Source organism: Gopherus evgoodei, chromosome 1 (assembly GCF_007399415.2).
Source record: "Gopherus evgoodei ecotype Sinaloan lineage chromosome 1, rGopEvg1_v1.p, whole genome shotgun sequence".
Lineage (NCBI taxonomy): Eukaryota > Metazoa > Chordata > Testudines > Testudinidae > Gopherus > Gopherus evgoodei.
The window spans coordinates 158,530,096-158,554,042 of record NC_044322.1 but is presented as its reverse complement, the minus strand read 5'-3'; the positions used below and the strand labels follow the sequence as shown (position 1 = coordinate 158,554,042).

Here is a 23,947-nt window from a genome sequence, read left to right as displayed (position 1 = left end):
TGGAGAGCTAAACTCCATCGAAGAAGTTTCTTGTTGTTCCCCTTGGCAGTATGAAGCCACTTTAGTGCAGCATGGTCAGTTTGTAGTTGGAACCGCCGTTCCCAAACATATGGGCGTAGCTTTTCCAGGGCGTACACAATGGCATAGCATTCCTTTTCACTGACTGACCAGTGACTTTTCCTCTCAGACAGTTTCTTGCTGAGAAACACGACAGGATGGAAGTTGTGATCTGTTGCTTCCTGCATGAGCACTGCTCCTATACCACGCTCAGATGCATCGGTGGTTACTAGGAATGGTTTGTCAAAATCCAGGGCCCTGAGCACAGGGTCAGACATGAGCGTTGCCTTAAGTTGGGTAAAGGCCTTTTGACACTCATCAGTCCACTTAACTGCATTTGGCTGGGTCTTTTTGGTCAGGTCGGTCAATGGGGCAGCGATTTGGCTGTAGTGTGGTACAAATCGCCTGTAGTATCTGGCCAAGCCTAAGAAGGATTGGACCTGTTTCTTCATGTCATAACCTTAGTCCCAGATTTTGGACGCTAAGGTCCAAATCTGGGACTAAGGTTATGACACATACACATGGTAAAAAGTTAAATTATGGTGGGAAAATAACCTATGTTTCCACGAGCCATCAGTGGAACGTAGTATTGCGTAAACCATGAAAACCATGACAGCCTACCATAAAGGGTAAATGACCTTTACTGCATGAAAACATACATTTATGTACAATGGAGACTCTGCAGGTCAATGTCCTTTCCATATTACAAATCTGGCAGCGCTGAATTTTTTTACTAGCACAGTCGTGCAGACTGTGTGGTTGTGAATTAGCTCTGTTAAGACCACTTTTAGAAAGCATTCAAGGCTATCTTGAGAACAACTTTTTAAAAAGGCAGTTCAACAAAATTACCACCCCCACGCACACCACCACAATGGTGTTAGCAGAAACTGTTATTTAAAAGTTTAACAAGGAAAAATGCGTAATGCAGATGAGGATCTCATGGGAGTCATTCCTCTCCACATTCCTCTACACCCATGATTTATTAGCAAATCTGCCATGTCTCAAAGTACATACGTTCAAATAACATAAACAAGTGTAATTTATCTCTGGATGGGTCTAAAGGTTATTAGCATATCTTCCTAGCTGTAATTCATTCAGTACAGTAGAAGCCTATTGCAGACACAATCTTGCTATACAAAATGCTGTAGTTTTTTTTTTTTTGAACAGGTCTGATCCTTTAATATTTGTAAACTATGCTTCCATATATAGCAAGTGAATAGTGTACAATTAACAGAAGTACAGTAGTCTGTTTCAACAAGCCAGCCTTCCTGAATGTTTTACCCTTTAATGCAGTAGATTTTTGGTAGAGAAAAGGATGTTAAAAGAACAGATGTTAATTTAAACATTTGTTGCAGATCTTGCTTAAGTGAACAGCAAAATCTTAACAAGTATTAGTTTCAGTAGGCTTCCCCTAAAGCAGGCAAGCCAGAAGTACATGGGCCTGTGTTTTGCAGCATTTTCTGAACTCTATGGTTTCCTCTTAGAACACACACAGTCTATTTTTTTATTTTTATTTTTTAATCTGGATGAGTACAGAGTGATGCACATTCTTCAAACAAAAATTAAAATATAGTCACCCTGTGATTTCTCTCCAGATAAAAAACTCTGCAGTCATGGGGAAGTGAACAGAAGAGATTAAGAAACTAGAGAAATCAGTGAGTATGCGCTGTTGCTTTTAATGTAACTGTGTTTGGCGCATGGTGTTAAATGCCTTTGGGCTGGTCTGTAGTGTTGCACTACTAGAGTGGTGGTAACATGGAGGGTGTGCTAGTGTAGACAAGGCAAAGACATTTTCACCACAACGTTGTCTAATCTGCAACAGTGGTGAAAACACCATGTTGGCCCGTCTGCATTAGTGAGGCTGCACTGGTGATAAAGAGAAACTCCACAACCCACCAAAACACACACTTTTTGCGTTTAACTCTTTCATAAAAAGTAAAATCCAAGGGATCAAATACCTCTATTTGTAAATCCCATTGTGTCTGCAGCACTCTTGTATTGTGCCCTTTCATATTCCAGGCATATAAAGATCTAGTATTATCCTTCATGCTAGTTCATCCTTCACTACTTCATGCTTTAAATTTGAGCTTCTGATTTTCCAAGTAACAATGAACACTCAGCTTAAAACCTCTTCGGACAAAGGTCTGACTTTTATCTGCTAATGCCTAAGATGACTAAAACAGAGTTGGGGGTGGGGGGGAAACATTTTTCAGTTTAACTTGTGTCTTTGCCAGGTGTATAGTAAGTTTGTTTCATGGATTTCCCTGTATTGGTAGTTATTCAGTTATTTCCTGCACACAAACTGGGGGAGAGGGAAAAGACAGCAGGGAGGGTTGGTGGAAGTAATTATTTTAAAATGGGAAAATGTGATTGTAAACTCAAACTAACAGGAGAGCTCAGGGATAGGTGTGAAGCCTGAGGTGACTGCCCTTGATTAGACCTCAAGTTCGGTGTCCTTTGGTTGAAGCCACATAACAGCTCAGTAAGAGAGTAAGTATTTCACTCCTTTTACGCTTGGGTGAGCTGAGGCATGGATTGCTTAAAGTCACAAGCAGGCTGGTATTAGAGCTAGGAATAGAACTTGGAAGTCTTGACTCTTGCTACTCCCTTCATAATTTGATAGTCAAGTGAACTGAGGTCTACAGTATGTTGGTTATTCTAACTCTCACTTGTGGCTTGTTCCCGCTCCCATTGTAGTCAGTGGAAACAGAATCAGGCCTTTGGTCATTCAAACAGGAGCTTACCAAACACAGCTGAGTAGCTGTCTATCTTAAAGTTTTGTATTGGCACCCATCACCTTCGTATCTGAGCACCTCCCATTGGCAAAGCAAGGTCTCTGCCTAGCGGCCTTCATGAAATTATTTGGCTGTTCTCATTTTTCTGGCTTTAAGAGTCTCCCTCCTTGATGTAGGTTTGGCATTGCATTTTATACTGTTCTCTTTTAGAGAGCTGAAATCTCAGAAACTATAGTGAGTTAGGGTGTGATCCATTTATCACCCCTCTGCCTGGGAGAAGAGTGACTAAGTTAGATATTCTCAGCGGGACAGTCTTTCTTAAAGAACAGACTCACCCAGAGCACTATGACTTGTGCAAAAGAACAGTGCTAAGGACCATACCAATAGTAAGACACGCAGATGGTTGCATACCCAAACATCCATAAGAGCAATATGCTTTTAAAAAGAACCCAGAGATTTATAATTTGTATGGATGTTTTATACAAAGTGATAATTGTTTGTTAATACTTTTTCTTTCCTATGCTATTGAATACATACAAATAGGCCAGCGCCATGAAGTTTGAGCTGAACATTCAGATCTGATGTTCTGGTGAAGGCCCATCTCTGCTAATATGTGTGTGTAAATTTAGTTGCATAGTATTGCACATGACTCTAGTTAGCTATAGTCATGGATCAATTTGTGGAATTCCTTGATGTGGGTGGAAGCAGCAAGAAGACCTCAGATCTGTGACCTGAGGCAAATAGCATGTCATAATATCTAGCAGCTTATAATGCAAACCAAAAAATAAATAAGCTGAGTCTGCTCCCTGTAGAGTTAATAGGAGAACTCCTATTTGCTGGGCTGGGAACAGAGTCCAATCCCTCACTTGCAGAGGAAGGAAAAATACATTCCCTGGCTGGGAAGCTTAAATTTAGAGATGTACCTTTAGAGATGAGGGAACAGGGTGGCTTTTGTTTTGTTTTGAATGGGAGTGAGGGGGGAAATAGATGCTGAGATTTCCTTGCCTTCCCATTCCCCTAATCAATGCCTGTACAATTCAATCATTTAATACCATGCCAAATGTATGCCCAAACGGAGATTAGTGAAAAAGCTATGATAAAAACTTCTATGTCATTGTTCGTTGGATTGATACAGAACTGAACTGTATGACGCAGGTAGAGAAGCTGACTGCTGTGTGCGTCATCCAGACACAGGAGGATAGTTGTTTTTTTTTTTTTTTTTTAAGAAAAATGTACGTAGCACAGGATGAGAGAAGTTGCTAGTATACTGAAAGAAATGGCTTACAGGGAAATCTAATAGAGGCTTGCACCGTGTGTTCTTGGTTTCTTGAACTGAATAATATTAGTCTGTCAGAAGAGAAATATAAAATGGAATCATTTGATCATATTCGTGCTGTGACTTGAAGGTTGATTTGAAGAAACATTTTTAAAAATGCATTAGCCTTCCCTTGAATTTGGCTGCTTATTAGAGATGTTCACTTATGTTGTGAGTTTTCTCAGAGGAAAGCAGAGAATTAGAAACCAACTGAGAGCAAATTCACTATACTTCAAGAGAAGCTGCTGTAGTCTTTTCTTCTTTGACAGCCATTATATTACAGTCAGGTCAGCCAATCCACAGCAAGCTGAAAAAATTGCAATTCTCTGTCAGGAGAGAGAGGCTTTGTTCTTACTTTAGCCTTCAGTATGTCTTGTGCAGTGTAAAACAGAGAGAGTTGTTTGTGAAACCTGAAAATGAGTGTGCCTGCACACATCCATAAATATTAGTTTTGTTTTTATACCCAGTGACTATAGTCACATGATTGGAGCAGAGTGACTTGGAATCTACTGCTGGGACCAATTCTTGGCTTGGCCACTGATTTGTTTGGTACCCTGCCAACCTTTGCCAGGTAAGGCAAGGAGAGATGGCAAGGAGAGATGCATCAAGACTTTAGATTGTTTGCTTCAAGAAAACATTCCCATCCTAATGTAAAACCATCCTAGACTATATTGATGTTAACAGACAATTCATATACACTAGTCTTTAAATAAACAGACAGTTATTTTTCAGCAGTGAACACTGGAGGATGTAATGGCTAGTTGAGAAGCTCATGACAAAGGAAAGACACACACAGTAAAATAACGGATTGCACAGATGCCACTGAACTGAATTTGCTACTGTATATCCAAGATCATCTTATGATGCAGAAATAAGCCCTCTTCTTGTCACCTCTGAACACCTTATCAAACTCAACCTCATCAAACGCCAGCACAAATGAATATACAAGAATGGCTTATGGAATTGTCACAACTGTCTCAGTAAACACCATGAAAGCAATTATGTTGGATTCAAAACATTCATCAAAAAGGAGAACTTCCATATCCGCCGAACTTGGACAGAGGAGGAAGGGAAGGGATTTTATATAAGCAATTTCCTTAGTCATGTCTGTATTGCCTTAAATACTATCACGCCTTTTGGTGTTTTCATACAAGTTTATCTCTTACACCCATCTTTTGCTTTGTTTGATCCTGCAGCAGCAATAATAATAATGGATTTAGAACACTAGTCTGTTGCCACAAATTTGGCACCATGGCTTTCCTGCAGGATCACATGGGAATAGAAGATAACCTATAAAAGAAGTCCTTATTTAACAATCTTCAAATTAAAAGAGTGAAAGGTAAGAAAACGGCATCTAAATATATAAATTTCTTGTGGTAGTTCAAATCACTAAGTATATTTTAGTAAGTGAAATCTCTCAGTGGTGGATGTCATGTTTTCCTCTGACCATGGTGCCAAAATTCTGTCCTCAATTACACCCTAGTTTGAGTGAGAGGCTTCACAGGTTTAACTGAGGACAGAACTTGGCCCTCTGGGTCTTCTGTATAAATAGCAATTGTGTGTTAACCCCAAGATACTGAAATTCAGTTTAGAAAGGCAAGAGCTCATTACTTCAATGAACATAACTTACTGTAAATGTAGTGTTAATTTTACTATTGACCTTTATCACTTGATGTAGGAACAAATCTAAGTATGGACGGCTGACATACAGCAATAACATCCAAGAGCTAAATGTTGCATATTAAACCCTGCATTTTTTAAAAGTTACTTCTTGAAAAAGAGAGGTTCTTAAAAGTTAGGCATGCCCCTTTCAACAATTAATGTGAGACCTACATTTTACACACATCCCTCTCCTTTCTTTAACTTGAATGGAAATTTTTATGAACATCATGGGGAAATTAGATCCTAGCCCGCTCCAAAATTAATACAATTGTCACTTTGGTCAGATCCTGAGGTCTTTACTCAGGAAGAACTTCCATTGATATCAGTGGAAATTTTGCCTCAGTGAGAACTGCCAGATTAGGCCCCTCCCTACTCCTTAGCTTTGCAGCTCTGAGGACAAACTCTTAATAGTTCTTGCATTTTGCTTTTCTGGGACTAGATCTTTCCAAGTGAGAGGCAGCGCCCTGTTGAGTGACATTTTAAAAGGTCTAGCTGCATTAAAGTAAGAAAAGTGTCTCCTGACAGTAGTTCTAGGGCCTATATGAAGTGAGTTGATGGTCTCAGGACAAACTTTAAAAGTATCTAGGTGCCTAAAGATGCATATGGGAGCCTAGTGGGATTTTCAAAACTATCCAAGCAGGCTAGTTGCCTAACAGTTGTTGGTTTCAATGGTAGTTAGGCACCTCAGTCCATTTGGCCTTCAATCCATTTCTTGCTGTACCGGAGCCCTCGTGAAGGGATCAGGGGAAATAGGGGACACCACAAACTGACACCTGGTAGAGAGGTCAAGGAGCCTGAGCTATCCTTTCACTAACAGAGGAGGTCCTTCCAGATCACGTTGAGACACACGGATAGGGCACTGAATGCAGCAAGAGCAACAACAATCTCATGAACAGAAGGCTTCATTCTCCAAGGATATCAAATCCAGCATGAGCACCAGATTCACAGTAAGGCATGAATGCACAAACCCTGAAAACATAGCATCCTAGGATCTTGAATGTAGAGTATAGTGGAACCTCTAACAATAATACGGTGTTTGACAAAACTGAATGCCGGAGAGTGGCTGTGGATTGGTGGAAGGGTAATTTGGTTCAGTAAGGTAAAAGAACGACCTATCATCTCACTCCTTATACAGGTTAGCCCGACAAATTACTTTATAAGATCCGATGAGGCAACTAGCAAAGCATTGCATAATTGCCAGTATGGGTCAATAAAGTGAGCTGAAGCTGTTCCCAACTAGCCCAATCTCTGTCTTGTTCTGGATTTTTAATGCAGCACCCAAAGTGGATAATGGTAATGCTATATTATGTCTACTGTTTAGTAAAGCATTCAACAACGTACTGCACTGCACAGAAAATTATTCACCGTATCTCCAATATCTTAATGAAACACTTGGCTTGGAAATAAAAAGTTAAGAGTTATCAGTAATGCATCAAACTGGAAGGATGTCAAGTGGACCACTTCAGGGTTCAGTAGAGGGAATAGCACTGTTCAACATACTGTATTTATGACTTTGAAGAGAAAACTATTTCACCAGTGACAGATACACAGCGTGGAAGTATAGTAAATAGAGATAGTTAAACTTAGGTTTAGAAAGATTCAGTTTGTATCAGTAAATGTTGACTTCGCTGTACACACACAAAGTGATGAGAAAATACTTCCATTGATGATGATTTAAATGTACAGATTAGCAAAATAAGAAGTGCTGCTTGAGACCATTAAAGTTTAATTTAAGGATATGTACATTGTGTATACTGATATGTTGACAGTTTTGTTGTAATGGTTATAAAGTTTTTGAATTTCAACAGCTACTGTTTATTTAATAATTGTCTGACGTCATCCCTAATTTCCCACAACTGTGAAAAAGTAATTGATACAAGTAAAAAAGCTTAAATGATATTATCCATTAACATTCTGCTATGCCTAGTTATACAATAGATATAAAAGGCAGTATCTAGATCGGAGTGGGCAAACTTTTTGGCCCGAGGGCCATATCTGGGTATGGAAATTGTATGGCAGGCCATGAATGCTCATGAAATTGGGGTTGGGGTGTAGGAGAGGGTGAGGGCTCTGGCTGGGGGTTTGGGCTCTGGGGTGGGGCCAGAAATGAGTTCAGGGTGTGGGAGGGGGCTCCAGGCTGAGGTGTAGGGGTGGGTGGGGGCTCTGGCTGGGGGTGAGGGGTTTTGGATGTAGGAGGGTGCTCCGGGCTGGGATCGAGGGGTTTGGAGGTTGGGGCTTGGGGGTCACTCAGGGGTGCAGGCTCTGGGCAGCACTGACCTCAAGCAGCTCCCAGAAGCAGCAGCATGTCCCTCCTTCAGCCCCTATGCGGAGGTGTGGCCAGGTGACTCTGCGCACTGCCCCATCCGCAGGCACCGCCACTGCAGCTCCCATTAGCCGCAGTTCCCCGACAATGGGAGCTGCAGAGGCAGCGCTTGGGGCGTGGGCAGTGCACGGAGCCCCCTGGATACCCCTAAATGTAGTCCCCGGAGGGGGGATATGCCACTGCTCCCGGGAGCCATGCAGAGCTGTGGCACACACACAAGGAGCAGTCCCCAATCCCCAAAAGGAGCTCAATGGCCGGATTAAATTGGCTGTTGGGCCAGATGTGGTCCACGGGCTGTAGTTTGCCCACTCCTGATCTAGATAGTATGAGATGCTTGTTAAAAGGGAGGAGGTTTAATATAAGAACAACAAAATAGTGCTGTCAAGGCTGAGTCCCCACTCTGTCACTCCGAGTGCAGAAGTGAGGGCCCACAAGGATTAAAAAAATTAGTACTTGCCACTCCAGGCTTGTATTAAACTCCCAAAGTTATAGCTTCTCTCTGACCTTGGCTTGGTAAACGCTGCCACCACCCAAATGCAAAAAAACCCTCTTGAATCCAGGAAGGAGCACTTGAGAATTTCTCCCTGTGAGATACCCTCAAGCCCTTTCACCCCCACCCACACCCCCTTGGGGAAGAGCTGAGAAAGCCACAGCTAATTTCTTTTGTTTTCTATCAGCTAATCAAACAACATGCACAAACCTCTTAGGACACCAAAAATCCAATCCTGTTCTTAAAGGTAAATTTTATTAAAAACAAAAAGGAGAAAAATAAATCTGGAACTTAGGCTTTTTGCTAGATCTTAAAAGAAACAATTACAAAATTTAAGCAACCAAAACAGCTTTCTTGGGGGGTTCAGCTTAAAGGCTACAAGCTAACAAAAGGATCAGGGGTTAGGGCAGAGATCCACAGCCTTAAAAAATAAACAAATAAACCTGATCATGTCTAGCTAAACGTGATCTACTTACACATTTGGAGTTCAAGTAAGTATTCTAGGCATGGTCTGATGATTTATAATCATACTTGGCTTAAAGCTGCTTATTGCATAGCTGCTCTGTCCAGTGATGGGCTGCCAAAATATTAACAACAGGTTCCGTCCTCCTCACCCACCGAACTCCCCTTCCCTCTTCCAACATCCGCTCCCTGCTCCCTTGCCGAACTGCCTGGGCCGGGGACGGGACCGGCGCTGCTGGGCCCGACTCCCTGGGCCGGATCTGGGGGCGCTCAGCCAGGGCCAAGCCGGAGGGAGCTGCTGAGCCGGACTGAGCCGCACGTGCTGTGCCTCTCTGAAACCCTCCTTGCGCCCCCCTGCCCTAGCTTACCTGCCTGCTGCTTGTTTCAAGCTTCCCCCGAACATCGGATTCGTGGGAAGCAGGGGAGGGGGAGGAGAAGGAGGGCAGAGGTTCAAGGGATGAGGGGGACGTGAGCTGGGGCCGGGGGTCAGGTGGACAGCTGCTCGAGCTTTTGTTAAATTTAGAAGCCCTTTTAGAACCAATTGTTTCAGGACAACTGGTTCTAAAAAAGCTTTTAAACTTAACAACCGGTTCCTGTGAACCAGTGCGAACCGGCTCCAGCTCGCCACTGGCTCTGTCCTTCTAACCCAGAGAGAACAGACAAAGGGAAAGTTTCTTTCCCCATTTTAAAAAGTTCTACCTTCCCATTGGCTCTTTTGCTCAGATGTCCACTTTTTTTTTTCTTTACCTGGGGGACTTTTTAACCCTTTACAGGTAAAGCAAGTAAAGAACAGCTATCCAGAGGAGTTTTACAGCTAATTGGCTGGCTATCCATCAAAGGGAGCTATCCCCCCACTTTATTTATCACAAGTGCACTTTGGGAAGAATAGTTCTCCACACAGACCAACACCATGTAAAGGAGCTAGTTTAATGGGCCAGACATTTTTCCAAGATAATTCCTAGGGTCATGGCTGGATGGTACAAAAAGAACCACTCCCAGCCCCCTGCATCTTCCTCTGCCTGTACCTCCCTGACACCCCATCTTAAACTTCTTGCACTTTCAAATCAATAGCTGCCTATTCATTATTAAATGCTCTTTTCCACACTTCAGCTAGTTTTATGGCCAGAGTAGCATAGAAACAGAGTGTGAAGGACACAGGAGCAGTCTGTAATACTTTAGTATAGCTTTATCCATTTGATTGTTACTGTGGTTTTATTATACAATTAAACAGAGTTAATTCTAGCACGAGCTAACTGCCCAGAGGCAGGAGAATGTACAGTCAGTTCAGATGTCCTTTAACAATGCAGGTGTCATTCCCTTTGAAGTTACTTCTGATCATGCTAAGTCCTATACTCTGGCTTGGCCCAGACAAGGGGTCAAATATGCAACTAGCCATAAACAGTGATGCAGGGACTATAGTTACGTTTAAAACACTTCAGTGACACAGCTGTACCACTGCAGCTATGCCACTGTAGTGCTTCAGTGTAGTCCCTCACTACGGCAACAGGAGAGGTTCTCTTGTTACTGTAGTTAATCGACCTCCCTGAGAGGCAGTAGCTAGGTCGACGGAAGAATTCTTCTGTCATTGCCCTAACGCTGTCTACACTGGGGTTAGGTCAGTCCAGCTTCATCTCTCAAGTTTTCAACCCCTTGAAAGACATAGCTATGGAGATGTATGTTTTTCAGTGTAGACCCAGCCCTCTGTTCTTCCAGCCAGTTAACGTAGCCTATCTCTCTATTGATCCTTCTGCTTCTGTGGTATTTTTTACGATGGCCAGGTCAGGAAGCTACAGTGATGTTTAGGTGTAGTGACCTCTTTTTTTTGTTTGTTTCACTCTCCTCTGAAGCATCATGTATTGAGCTAGCGGGAGAGCAGGAAGCCTGACTAAAAGAACTACTAGTCTTATTTGCATGAAATTCCTGACCTTGAAGTAGTCTAAATCTGAATCCTTCCCTCACCATTAGATGTCACTTAGAGCAGGGTTTCTCAAACAGGAGGTGTTTACCTGCCCCGTCTGCAGGTCCGACCGAACGCGGCTCCCATTGGCCGTGGATCACTGCTCCGGGATTTACTGGCCACTGCTTCCAGCAGCTCCCATTGGCCTGGAGCAGCGATCTGTGACCAGTGGGAGCCACGATCGGCTAGACCTGCTGACGTGGCAGGTAAACACACCGGCTGGCCCACGAGGGGCTTTCCCTAAACAAGCAGTGACCCCTATTTGAGAAACTCTGACTTAAGCCAGGGATGGTGGAGCCTTGTTCATGTTTATCAGGCTGTTTGCAGGGCCAGCTCTAGCTTTTTTGCTGCCCCAAGCGGCGAGGAAAAAAAAGAAAAACCCGATTGAGCTGCTGCTGACGAGGAAGAGAGGGAGTGAAAGACCCGCTGCCAAATTGCCACCGCAGACCTGGACGTGCCGCCCCAACAACGGATGGAGTGCCATCCCTTTCTATTAGCCACCCCAAGCACCTGCTTCCTTCGCGAGTGCCTGGAGCCCTCCCTGGCTGTTCGTATTGCTATAGTTTTTTTTTTAAATGAGTATAGGTTGCTCAACCCCATGTGGAAGGGCCAGTGGACTGTGTTTTGTCTAGTCCCTATCCTCTGACCTGTCCAGCATAGGTGACCTTGTCAGGAGTTAAAACTCCTGCTGGCATAGCTCTTGGGGTCTTTGACACACATGAGCCGTCCTTCTCTGTCAAGGTGCAGTCCCCAGGGAAGGATTTGATGTATTTCCCTTTGGTTAAAGGGAAAATATGGGAGTCTTCTGGTGTTCAAAATAAGATACCGCTACCGTTTATATATAAAATTGTTAAGCTTTAGTCTTGTTAGTCTTTGGAGAAAGTTCAGACTGTATTTTAAATAAAGTCTGTTTTATATCCCTCAGTCCCATCAGTGCAATTAGACTGTTCTGATATTTTCTCTAAAGGGGAAAAAAAGACAGCAGTAGCAACACCTGATTTGCAATACTTTGTTCAGATGTTAAAGAAGCCAAGTTGCAAGAAGAACAGTTCATTTATAGATAGTGCCACATCAGGAAAGGCTTTGCTGGCAGAAAATGCTTCATCATTCCAATCTGAGCTCCTGCTATTGACATGTCTAGTAAGAATTTTGTTTTATTTAAAATCTGGATGATAACACATTGTTATCACTATAAGCACACCATTTTTACAGAAGGACATAAATCTTCTGTGTACCACAGTTTTCTGATAAAATCCTCTTGCCACAAGCACAAAATTTAGCAACATCACTGTGCCTCATAAAGACCTACAATACCTCCTCGCTTAACGTTGTAGTTATGTTCCCGAAAAATGCTACTTTAAGTGAAACAATGTTAAGTGAATCCAGTTTCCCCATAAGAATTAATGTAAATGAGGTGGGGACGGGGTTAGTTTCCAGGGATTTTTTTTTTGCCAGACAATAGATGTTTTAAACAATTTAATACCGTACACAACAGTGCTGACTGTGAAGCTTGGTTGAGGTGGTGAAGTCAGAGGGTGGGATATTTCCCAGGGAATGCTTTACTGCTAACTGATGAACTAGCACTCGGCTGAGCCCTCAAGGGTTAACACGTTGTTAATGTAGCCTCACACTGTACAAGGCAGCATGAATGGAGGGCAGGGAGACAGCATCGCAGTGAGAGATAGACACACACCCCTGTGTGAGAGAGAGAGAGACATGCGCATTGCCCCTTTAAGAATGCTCACCCTGCTCTAAACCCATTGCCTTTTTAAGTAGATCAGCAAGCTGAGACAGCAGATGCTGCCAGCAAGCTCCCTCAGTTCTGAGCTCTGTTGTGTCCCCGCCCCCAGCTCTGTGGAGATAGGCTACACGAGTGGGGGGAGGGGAACTCCCTGAATTAGCATCCCTCTGGCCCCCCACCCCCTGCACAGCAAGCAGGAGGCTCCCAGGAGCAGCTCCAAGGCAGAGGGCAGGAGCAGTGCATGGCAGTTGGGAGAGGGACAGCTGAGCTGCCCAGTAATTGATAGCCTGCCGGGTGGCTGCTGCACAGGGAACTTAGGGGAGCAGGGAGCTGATGGGGGGTGGGGGTCGTGGGCTGCTGGTCCACCCTGGTTCCAAGCCCCCACCAGTTAGCTCCAACGGACTGCTCTTTCTGCAAGCTGTGGACAAAGCAGGCAGCTGCCAAACAACTTTATAAAGGAGCATTGCACAACTTTAAACGAGCATGTTCTCTACTTGATCAGCAATTAAACATGTTAACTGGGATGACTTTAACTGAGAAGTTACTGTATTTTTGTAATGCTCTAAGATGCAGAAAACAAAGTTGCCTCTGATTGCTTTTTGCAGCTTCTGCCTTAAAATCCACAGTAAGGCTGTGTGCAGAAAAACATACAGTTTCAGTGAACGTTTTCCCTCAGCTGCTCCTTGTCAAATTGATAAAACATCTATTGGACAGTGCTGGATTGGGAAACTTGCAATGCTTTGGCAGTTAGACTGGCTTTCTTCCAGCGAGATCCCAAAGCAGTTTCAAACTTGAATATCCATCAAGAGTTCAGCCACTTGAGTAAAGACATGTGAGACAGCAGGACAGGTTAGTTGTAAAGTTGGCTTGGTCTCACCAGCCAAGCCAGTATGACAAGTTCATGCAACAAGGAGTTTGGGAGGTGACCCTGAGCATAAGAAACTGACTTGGAAGCTGGGTTAACCGCATACTCTTAATTTTCACTTTAAATTGAAAACAGAGGGTGCTGATGCCTGATTCTGAACTAGGGGGGAGAGAAGCAGGAGAGACCAGGGTCTGTTTTCAAATATAGGTGCTACAGTACTGATACTCAGACCTCAGTGGTTCAGGAGCCAAATTAGTGATAAACATTACTCAAAAGAGCCACAGTAATGTGAATTCATTGTTTCATTTTCTCTCTCTCTCTTAGCTATATCTATATATCCAGAATTATTCTCACAGCAAAATGACTGACCAAGTATTCTACAATTGGCTAATAACATAGTAAAAGCATCCTGAGTGGTTAATAACTTAGATTGCTTAATAATTAAATCACACATAGCTTTAATCTCATGTTCTGCAAAGAGCCCCTTGCAGCCCAAATCCTAAATCTGAATAATTCTGTGCTACAGTTAGGGAGCCCCTGGCTGAGTGGGTATTTGAACACTCAGGTATTTAAATGAACAGGATATTTCGATGCCTTATTGTCAGTCATAAGTGTCTGAATGCTGGATTAGGCTGCCATGTTTTGCCTCTTTTTCCATTTCTTAGCAGTATATTTCATTTCCATGTACACGGGTTAGTTGTAGCGCTTGGACATTTTTTTGACCCCGTCTCTCAAGTACTAAGTTTACCAGCCCTGGGTGAAAATATAATTTGCTTTCTTCTAGTCCATGCATGTTTAAATCAGTCATGTCCCCTACCAGTGGTATAACTTTACCTACCTCCCAATAAATTCTGGTCTATCAACTGACTTTGGAACAAGCAGAATTAGTTAACTCCCACTGTGCTGGGCTCAATTGTGGCTGTCTTTGCTCCTCTTCTAGGTATACAAGAAGTCTTCAGGCACTCAGGCTCTTCCTCCCACACCTGGGCTGATCTATTTCCCTCCCCTGCCCAATCATGTTAACTGTAGTGGCCCAGCCATGCTGCTCCCTCACTTAAAAACCAAACCAAAAAAAAAAAAAAAGTGGCACCTGGGTGTTCTGCCCCTCACATCTCTCTCCCCCTATGAAGGGTTTTTCTTCACTGCTAAGGTGACTCTGGTGATCAGCACCCTGGTTAACCTTGCCTATGTGTGAGCAGCTGTATTCAAATTACTGTGGTCTCACTTGTGTTTTACTTACCCTTGTGGGGCACTAGCACTTTTGGGAAGCATATCTTATGATTTTTTTCTGCTGCAATAAACTGAGCCACTCTGTTTTCCAGTGAATTATGGAATAACCTGTCTGTCCTTCTGGGCACAGGGGCAAGGGGGATTGTGGGAAGGCACTGGAGAACTGTCTGAGCCTGCATCCTCACTGCAAAGTGGGCAGGTTACTAGCCGAGTGACAGCGGCACCATAGCTCTAGCCCACAGCTGGTAGCCTGGATTTAAAGCACTGCCAAATTCAGGTGAGAGGGATTGTGAGCGGACAGGAACTGAGTTAGGTGCAACACCTACGTTACTTCTGCAGTGAAGATAAGCCTGACTATCCACTCAAAATGAAGGTGATGGGAGCTGTGTGCATGTAGTCTCTTTGCAAATCAGCCCAAGCTGTCCTAAATTAGGCATCTGAAACTAAGGCAACCCAAATTAGTGGACACTTTAAAAACATTTATTTAAACTTTGGCTGAAGTGACTTGCTTAAGATCATAAAGCAAATCTGTAGTAGAGGGAAGATTAAATCCATGGCTTACTCTTCAGTGCTCAATCTACTAAACCACAGTGCCTTCTAGGCCAATGATTCTCAAACCGGGGTCTGGGCCCCCCTGAAGGGCGGCCAAGCATGGAGGGCATTAGACTCTCTAGGGCCCAGGGCAGAAGGCAAAAGCTGCACTGCAAGGGACTGCAGCCCAAGACCCTGAGCCCCACCACCCAAGGCTGAAGCTGAAGCCTGAGCAACTTAACTTTGCGGTGCCCCCTGTGATGTGGGGGCCCAAGCAGCTGCCCTGCTTCCTACCCCTTAATGTTGGCCCTGGCTTTTATATGCAGAAAAACAGTTGTTGTGACACAAGTGAGCTGTGGAGTTTTTATTGTATGTTGGGGGGGGGCTCAGAAAAAGATTGAGAACCCCTGTTCAAGGCTGTTCATCGATATCTTTGGACTAATGAAAAGGTCCATGTTCACCCACTGTCCCTTTGCCCTTAGGGAAAAGTAGCTGACAACATGATATTTACTATCTGTAACCCTCTTCCAGTATGAAGGACAGGTAGTAACTGACTTGGTTTGTTCCCCCTTAGATATAACAATGTCATTGCAGCTTTGTAAAGTGTTCTAGAATGAGAATTTTGCTATACAGTAGAAAAAGTTAAAAATGAAAGTCACATAAAATAAGATGTTGCACTTATTTCTGGGGGAAAAGAAAGCAAGGTAGCAAAAATATTAGAGACTCATTTCAAAACTAGAATCTAAAAGTTTATCGTCTTCTAGAGGTAGCAGTAACTTTCTTTCTCCTTAGCATAGTGGGACAACATCCCTTTCTCCTATCCTGTGGCTGCCTTCAGAACAAATCTTTTGAAAGAGAACACACAAGTTACAGAGCCAGATTTTCAAAGTGTGTGCCCCAATATAGGGACAAACCCAAGTGTGAAGTTACAAGTGTGGTTGCAGTGATTAGGTGCCTTTCAGCTTCAAAGCATTCTCCGCAGTCTTTAGGCTAACCCACATCTCTTTTCTTTTCTAGTCCTTCCGGGAACTTCCTATGAGTGAATTTTCTTACGGCATAGAATTGCAACACTCAAGAATCTTCTATAAAGCCAGATTAAGATAATCACCCATTCTGTATTCCAAAGGATGTCCTTTTATTTTGTGGGTAATGTCCTGTAGCCCATATTTAACAGGGATCTTTTAAAAACTTCTGGATCCCTTAAAGTATTTTTTTCAAGCAATCATCATGCAGAGGATTATATGTTATGACTCAGATGTATAACTTCGTACCAGAAAGAAAATAGTGGAGTGATATCCTTTCAAAATAAGCTTTATTGACATGCATCCGATGAAGTGGGTATTCACCCACGAAAGCTCATGCTCCAAAACGTCTGTTAGTCTATAAGGTGCCACAGGATTCTTTGCTGCTTTTACAGATCCAGACTAACACAGCTACCCCTCTGATACTTTATTCTCTTATTTTTCATGCAATGGTCATTTTTTGTTCCTAGGAATGTAAGTAGTCACCCAAGGCTGAATCCTGCATTTATTACTACGGTAAAACACCCACTGACATCCACAAACTGGAACAAAGTGAAGAGTGCAGGATTTGGTCCGTAATTCTCAAGTTACTCCCACTTGAGTTCATATAAAACTTTTTCATTAAATATATCATTAACATGCAAATAAAAAGTTCACACTGGTCTCATAAGCTCCAAACTGTGTTGTAGGTAAGCTGAAAACATCTATATAGAAGTACATCCTGCCTTTTCCTTGCAAAAATGAGTAAAGTTTCATGTCCCAGGCTGAAATACAGGAGTAACAATAAATATTCAGTCTTCATTCAGAGAGAAGGAAAAATCCTGTATCCAATTTACCTTTTTCCAGGCTAATTTTTCTTTTCTTCCTCAGCTCTACCTTCCTGCTCCTTCTCGTTTCATCTCATTGCTTCATATCCTTTTTCCTTAGCCTTACAGTGGCTTGGGTTGCATTACTGCATATGTGCACAGCATTTACATTTATTGGAACCACACATTAAAATACCAGCTGGCGGCAGGAACACAAGACCTACAGAGAGGGCAAGGTGCTGCATTGTCCGAGCTACCGAGGAAAAAAGGGAATCTGAAAAGAAAACTGTTTTTAATTGAATTTCACTCTGACAAACTAGATTCCTTTTCCATAAGATTCTATCAATGTACTGTCATGGCAGGTTTTATGGTTAAATTTGTGCAAACATGTTATCTCTATGAGAAAAATTAATGAAGTTAGTAGGTATTAAAAGCAGGTTGGCCACATCCCCAATTTTTATTGTGGTGTTCAGAAATCTTTTGAATTGGAAGCAAACACTGATATGTTAGGTAACTTTATACTTGCAGTTTTACAGCCACTAAAAGCCATGGTTTTCTTGTCTGGCAATCTATATCTATTAGACATTACAAATAGTTCACTTTACTTGTTTCTAGCGATTAAGCACAGCATGCTGTCTTTTAAACACACTATCCTTTTTTTCTGTGCTTGTACAGCACCTAGCACAGTGGCATGCTGGTCCAGGACTGGGGCACTTCGGTGCTATGGTAATACATATAAGAAGTAGCAAGCAAAACAAGTTCAGTTAGAGTTGCCTCTCTCCAGGAATTAAAGATTAATCTTAAATTAAAGATTCTTATGTGATGAAACCTCCAGGAAATACATCCAACCAAAATTGGCATCTCTAAGTTCAGTGCAGGTTAGAAACTAATGCAATTGCCAGTGCCTCTTTTTTCTAAAGTGGATAGAGTGAGTTTAACAGATTTGTTGCTAGACGAACACATGTATAGAGTGAAATTAAAATGTTGCTTCCATGCCCTGTAGCACGCTAACTTTTTACACTTTTATTTTTTGAGGAACAGTAAAAAAGGAATAATTTTTTTACTCAAAAGCAGGTACAAGAATAGCTTTCCGCATTCCTTAGACTAAGCATACACTTTATCCTAAACAGTACATTACAGAACTGTTAATGAGAACATACTTTTCATGCAGAACTAATCTTTAGAGCTAAAGGGTTTGAGGTTTTTTTGGTCTCAAACTGTTAACTTTCAACTAGGAAATAATATTAGGGTTTTAAATTTTTGCATCTCATATCTGTCTTAGGAGCATGGTATAATGTTGCATATGGTGATATCAGTTCAAAGTATATGCAACTTCAAAAAAAAAAAAATAAGAGTAAATTTCACATACTACATCTGCCTCTAAGTCCCCTGCTAATTTCAGTAGTGTTAGTTACATTTTCCTATATTTGAAAATGTGTTTTTCTCCCCTGTTGTTAGGTATACACCACCCAAACGGGCAAAGTGAAATTGCCTAATGTAACACTCTGCTGGGGACACTAAGAGCTATGAGCCACTGTCAGCAAGAGTGAACTTTGCTGGAGGTTAGACTGTGCGTCAGCTCTTTGCCACCCCAGTCTGTCTTCCTCACTGGCAAACACCTCAAGGATCTCCCAGCCCGAACTGTGCGTAGCAGGTAACGGTCATTGAAATCCAGCCCGGGAGCTCTTCAAAGCTCTGTCTCTGCAATGCACTGCCCATATCACTGTGCATTCATAGAAGGTATTATGTTTCCTGCTCTTTTTAAAGATTCAGTACATGACAGCTTATTAATTTAGCTGGGTTAAACACATCCTTCCTTCAAACACAGCACTCAGTTGATTGATAGTAAGAATAAAACAAGTTTGTTAACAAAAGGACATGGGTTAAGTGATACCATGTGGAAGAAATAAAGACGGAAACGGTTACAAACAAACAAAAGTAAAAAATATATACTTTCTAATGGCTAAGAACTAGGGTGACCAGATGTCCCGATTTTATAGGGACAGTCCTGATTTTTGGGTCTTTTTCTTATATAGGCTCCTATTATCCCCTACCCCATCCCGATTTTTCACACTTGCTGTTTGGTCACCCTACTAAGAACTAACTTAGCAAGATTCAGTCTTTGTTCAAGGTGGTTTCCACCAGTCTTCCTTTCCCAGCAATAGCTGGTTGACTATCCCACATAGTCCAAACTGCTGGTTTTCCTTGTCTCCTCAGGTGAAGGATAATTCAGACTCTTTCTGTGTGTCCTTATATCTCAAGATCTGCCTTTGTTTCAGGGGTCAGTTTGATCCCCTGAGTATGGTCTCCTGTCTCTTTTGGGAGGCTAACTCTGTTTTGATTAAGGTGTCTCCTGGTGTGTTCCAATGTGGTGCTTTCTGCTACCATTTTACAAGGTAAATGTTCTTCCTGAAACCTCAATACAAATAAATAACCATTGAACTTTGTCACATCGGGTTGGAGGTATTGGTCTCTTTTCTTTATCTTTAGAGAGCTTGCTTATCAGTTCCTGCTGACATGCCTAGTTTAAACACCTTTTAGTCACAGACTCTAATGTATAATAGCAGGGTGTATCCCTAATTCCATACACAGTGTTGCCCCATGCAATGATAGTCACCTGTGTGGTAATAGTTTTCAAAAGATGCCTCGCAAGGCATATTTTGTACAAATTCCATTGTAGTTGTGTGTAGAGTGTGAATACAGGGGTGCCTAGGGTCACAATAACACACAAATTAAACTGAACATGATAAAATATTTTTTCTAAATCTTCCTGTTCTACTAAACTTATGTGCTAGTCATAACAACAGCTAGGCAAACTTTCTCAAACGAGGTAATTTTAAGCTGGTTGTTCTCCATTGGGAACGGTGAAGCTGAGGTGAAGAAATATCCTGCATCAGTAACAGAAGTATATAACCTGAATACCTTCTGGGGAGAGGGGAGAAAAGCAAATTTTACACAAAATTATAATTATCCCAAGAATACTTAAACAACATAGACAAAAACAATAAAGTTTCATTTCGGCATGAACCAGAACTGTGCAATACAGATCTGGTTATCAAACCTCAGAGGTATTTTTGGATGTAGAGTTTTAGATTGGTTCACTATAGATACTGGGATCCTGATCTAGGGTCATAGTCTAACCCAGGGATTGGCAACCTCTGGCACGCGGCTCACCAGGGTAAGCACCCTGGCAGGCAGGCCAGTTTGTTTACCTGCTGCGTTGGCAGGTTTGGCTGATCGCAGCTCACACTGGCCACGGTTTGCCACTCTAGGCTAATGAGGGAGGCAGAAACCCGCGGCCAGCACATTCCTTGCCCGCGCCACTTCCTACAGCCCCCGTTGGCCTGGGGTGGTGAACCGCAGCCAGTGGGAGCCACAATCGGCCGAACCTGCTGACACGGCAGGTAAACAAACTGGCCTAGCCTGCTAGGATGCTTACCCTGGCGAGCCGCGTGCCAGAGGTTGCTGACCCCTGGTCTAACCTGGATGATTGCATCTGAAGTTCAGTTGAACTTCTGCTTTTCTGTGTGTGGTCAGGAGAGATTGGCTCAGTCCCTTTTTCAAAAAAAAAAAAAAAAAAAAAAGGCTGACTTTGTTAGTAAAGGTCCTTTAAGTATCTTTTAAATATCCATTTTTCTTAGCTGTGCTGGCTCTTCTCTTGAACCTTTTTCAAAGGTCTTGTAGCAGAATTAGTGTTCTAGAATAGGTGTGTGCATCTCCATGAGTTACCCACATTCCCACTCCTGTCCAGCACAGTGACCTCTGCATTGTAGGCAGAGCAGGACAGTGTCAGTCTCTTTCCCTTATGTCTTTGGGGAGGGGGAGGTTTAAAGCTAAATTGAACTCATTTGTAATGTTGTATTCCATGTTTCATAGCTGGTACTATTTTTATTGTATCCTGGTCCAATGAATGTGTAAGTTTTTTATTTAGTTTTTCAAGCGTTAGCAGAAGGGGATAGTAGAGATCCGCCAGCCCTGTCTTCTGCTCATCTGTCTATGGTAGCATTCGAAACTTCAGAGATTTTTTTTAAATAAACACCTCCATTTCCTCTCACCAAGATTTCTGTATGAGATGAATGTGAGCAGCCTTCGTTTGGCTCTTCAGAAGAACTCTGCTTGAATTGAGCCTAGTCTGAGGACTCCTTGCAGTCTCTATTTTGGGATTAACTGAATTATCTCCCCCAACCCCGAAAGACAAACTGAGTTTGGCTTAGATTCATCCAGGATCTATGATTCTATTGGTGGAGTGTGTCCAAGACAGAAAAGTAGCTAGGAGTGGGGAGAGGAGGCAGAAGCTATGAACTTCACTCTGCAAGGGGTGTAGAGGGCCATTGCAGTCCAAAGGAAGGATGATGCTAATCTGGAAGCGGGTGTGGCCAGGGCAACTGGGAGGTAAAATGATTCTGTGCATTCCTCCAAACGGTCTTTTCAGGACCTTTTCCTGTGGAGCCCCAACTATAATCTACAGAGTAGTAATCTCACCAGAGGAAGTGGAGTAGGGTGCATGTCCATGTAACACCCCTTTCCCAGGCAGAGGAAGGTAGTAACCTGAAGTTCACTATGCCTTTAATACTGAATCTAGCCCCAGACTGGAAAGTCTTTCAGGACTCATTGGATCTAATGTGGGTCCAAACTGGCTCACTATATTCTATTTCAATTATTTGTATGTACATAGATCAAAAAGTGCATTATAGAACAAATACAAAGACATGGTCTTAATATCTAAACTTGGGTCCCATGTGAATGTTCCCCCACCTCCACATTTCCAATTGGATACAGTAGCCTTCTTAACTGGTTTCTGAAGAGATTGCTCTGTGTTATTGCTGCATTCAGCAGTGAATGAACTGATGTCTGGCAGTGTATAATTTGTGTTATATCAATAGTGTATGGTTTGTTAATATCTACTTTTTTTTTGGTACTACTTGTAGCAAAGTTCAGGAGGCAATGGAAAAAGCCATTTTGTCACAGGTAAAATATTGAGGGCATTGATCACACTGCAGAAACCCCACTAGGCAATTCACAGGGTGGCACTTGAGTGGTCTGTGCCATATTGGTCAGGCAAAGTCTTTAGTTTCTGTGTGCTTCAGTGAACTGTGACAAAGTTACCAGCTTGAATTCTTTCTTCCTTGATTAAACTGTGTGAAACTGCCATATGGATCCAGTTTCATGAGTCTCAGGTTCAAACGTTAGGCTGAATTTGTGTTATGAGTAGTAGCGAGAAATCTTCTTGAGCCTCGTGTCCCCCTGCCCTGATCTAGGAGTAACATCTTTAGTACTAATGGGAGTCTCTGTGAAAAGAACTTGTTCTAAACAGAAAAGCAATGTTTTATTGTTTTGGATGAATCATTACTGCATAGTTCTGTGCTCTCTGTTTGCGTATATAGGAATATAATGCTATAGCAGGCCTGCACAACTCGTAAAGCGGCGAGGGCCATATTACTCCAAAGAAAACAGCTGAGGGCCGAAACCCCCTAGCCCCGCGGAAACACGCCACCCCTGGCCCAGCAGAAACACGCCGCCCCAGCACCGCCCAGCCCTGCAGAAACAAATCCTCCTTTCCCAGTGCCGCCCCACCAAAACAGCTGTGGGCCAAAAAGGAAGGTTGGGGGTGGGGAGGTGATACTTGATTTTAAATCAGCCAGGGGCTCCCAGCTGAAGAGCTGGCTGGGAGCCCTCAGGGTCAAATTAAAGGGCCCGGGGCTCTGGCGGCTGCGGGAACCCGGAGCTTTGTGGGGCTGGGGCAGGGATTTAAAGGGCCCAGAGCTCTTGCTGCTGAGGGGAGCCTGAGCCCTTTAAATCCCAGCCCCAGCCCATCCGCTGGAGCCACCACCGGGATTCAAAGGGCTCTGGGCTGCCTGTGGCGGCGGGGAGCCCTGAGCCTTTTAAATCTCAGCCACAGCCGAGAATCTCTGTGGGCAGCTCAGAGCCCTTTGAATCCCGGCTGCGGCTGAGATTTAAAGGGCTCTGGGCTCCGCATGGTTGTGGGGAGCCCAGAGCCTTTGAATCCTGTCCGCAGCTGGCAGGGCCAGCTTTAGGAAGTGTGGGGCCCAATTCGAACATTTTCGGCGGGGCCCCAGCAGGGATGACTGAAAGAAAAAAAAATGTAGAGAAAAGCCTTTCATTTCTTAGCAACTGGTTCCCTATAAAAAGTTCTGCCACAGTATGTATTTTTTGTACCAATAGGGTTACCATATGTCCGTATTTTCCTCGTGTGGCGATTTAAGATCCAAAAAGCCTGACATGTCTGGGAAAGTACAGATGTATGTTAACCCTACCTAAAGTTCTGTTTTAAAAAGATGTGTCTGAACTAGAAATGAGCTCCGCCACTCCCTGAGGGTGTGCTAGGGTGCACGTGTGGGTCCCCGCTGCTCCCTGCCCACTTCATTGAAGCAGGTGTGCAGGGTTACTTCCCTGGGAACTACAGGGCACCAGTGGATATGGGGCTGGCTGGAGGTGCGGGGGAGGTGGCTGGAGGTAGGGTCTGGCTGCAGGCTGGGCAAGGGGTGTGGGGCAGGCTGGAGACGGTGTGTGGGATGGGCTGGATGGCTTCAGGCAGGGCCACGAGGGGGTGCGGCATTGGGTTGGCAGGGCTGGAGACAAAGGAGTGCAGGACTGGCTGGCTTCAGGCAGGTGGGTGCGGCAGGGGTTGGCTGGAGACAGGGAAGGGGGCGCAGGGCTGACTGGAGACGGGTTGGTGCAGGGCTGAAGGCAAGGCAGGGGGTGAGGGGCTGGCTGGAGACGGGCTGGCTGT

General features: G+C 43.4%; 1 protein-coding gene across 4 annotated transcripts in view; it reads left to right on the top strand.

Annotated features, from left to right (window-relative positions):
• PDXK (pyridoxal kinase) overlaps window positions 1-23,947 on the top strand; it is a 91,265-nt gene that overhangs the window by 9,539 nt on the left and 57,779 nt on the right. Inside the window, exons 2-3 of one of the 4 annotated variants that reach the window (XM_030576705.1) lie at window positions 1,653-1,712; window positions 5,304-5,446. The exons of 1 other annotated variant lie outside the window; for it this stretch is intronic. The gene's annotated coding sequence lies outside the window, so the exon portion shown is untranslated. Of the gene's footprint in view, window positions 1-1,652; window positions 1,713-5,303; window positions 5,447-18,654; window positions 18,851-23,947 lie in introns of all 4 variants that reach the window. 2 more of the 4 variants (XM_030576689.1, XM_030576696.1) reach the window with 2 other exon arrangements.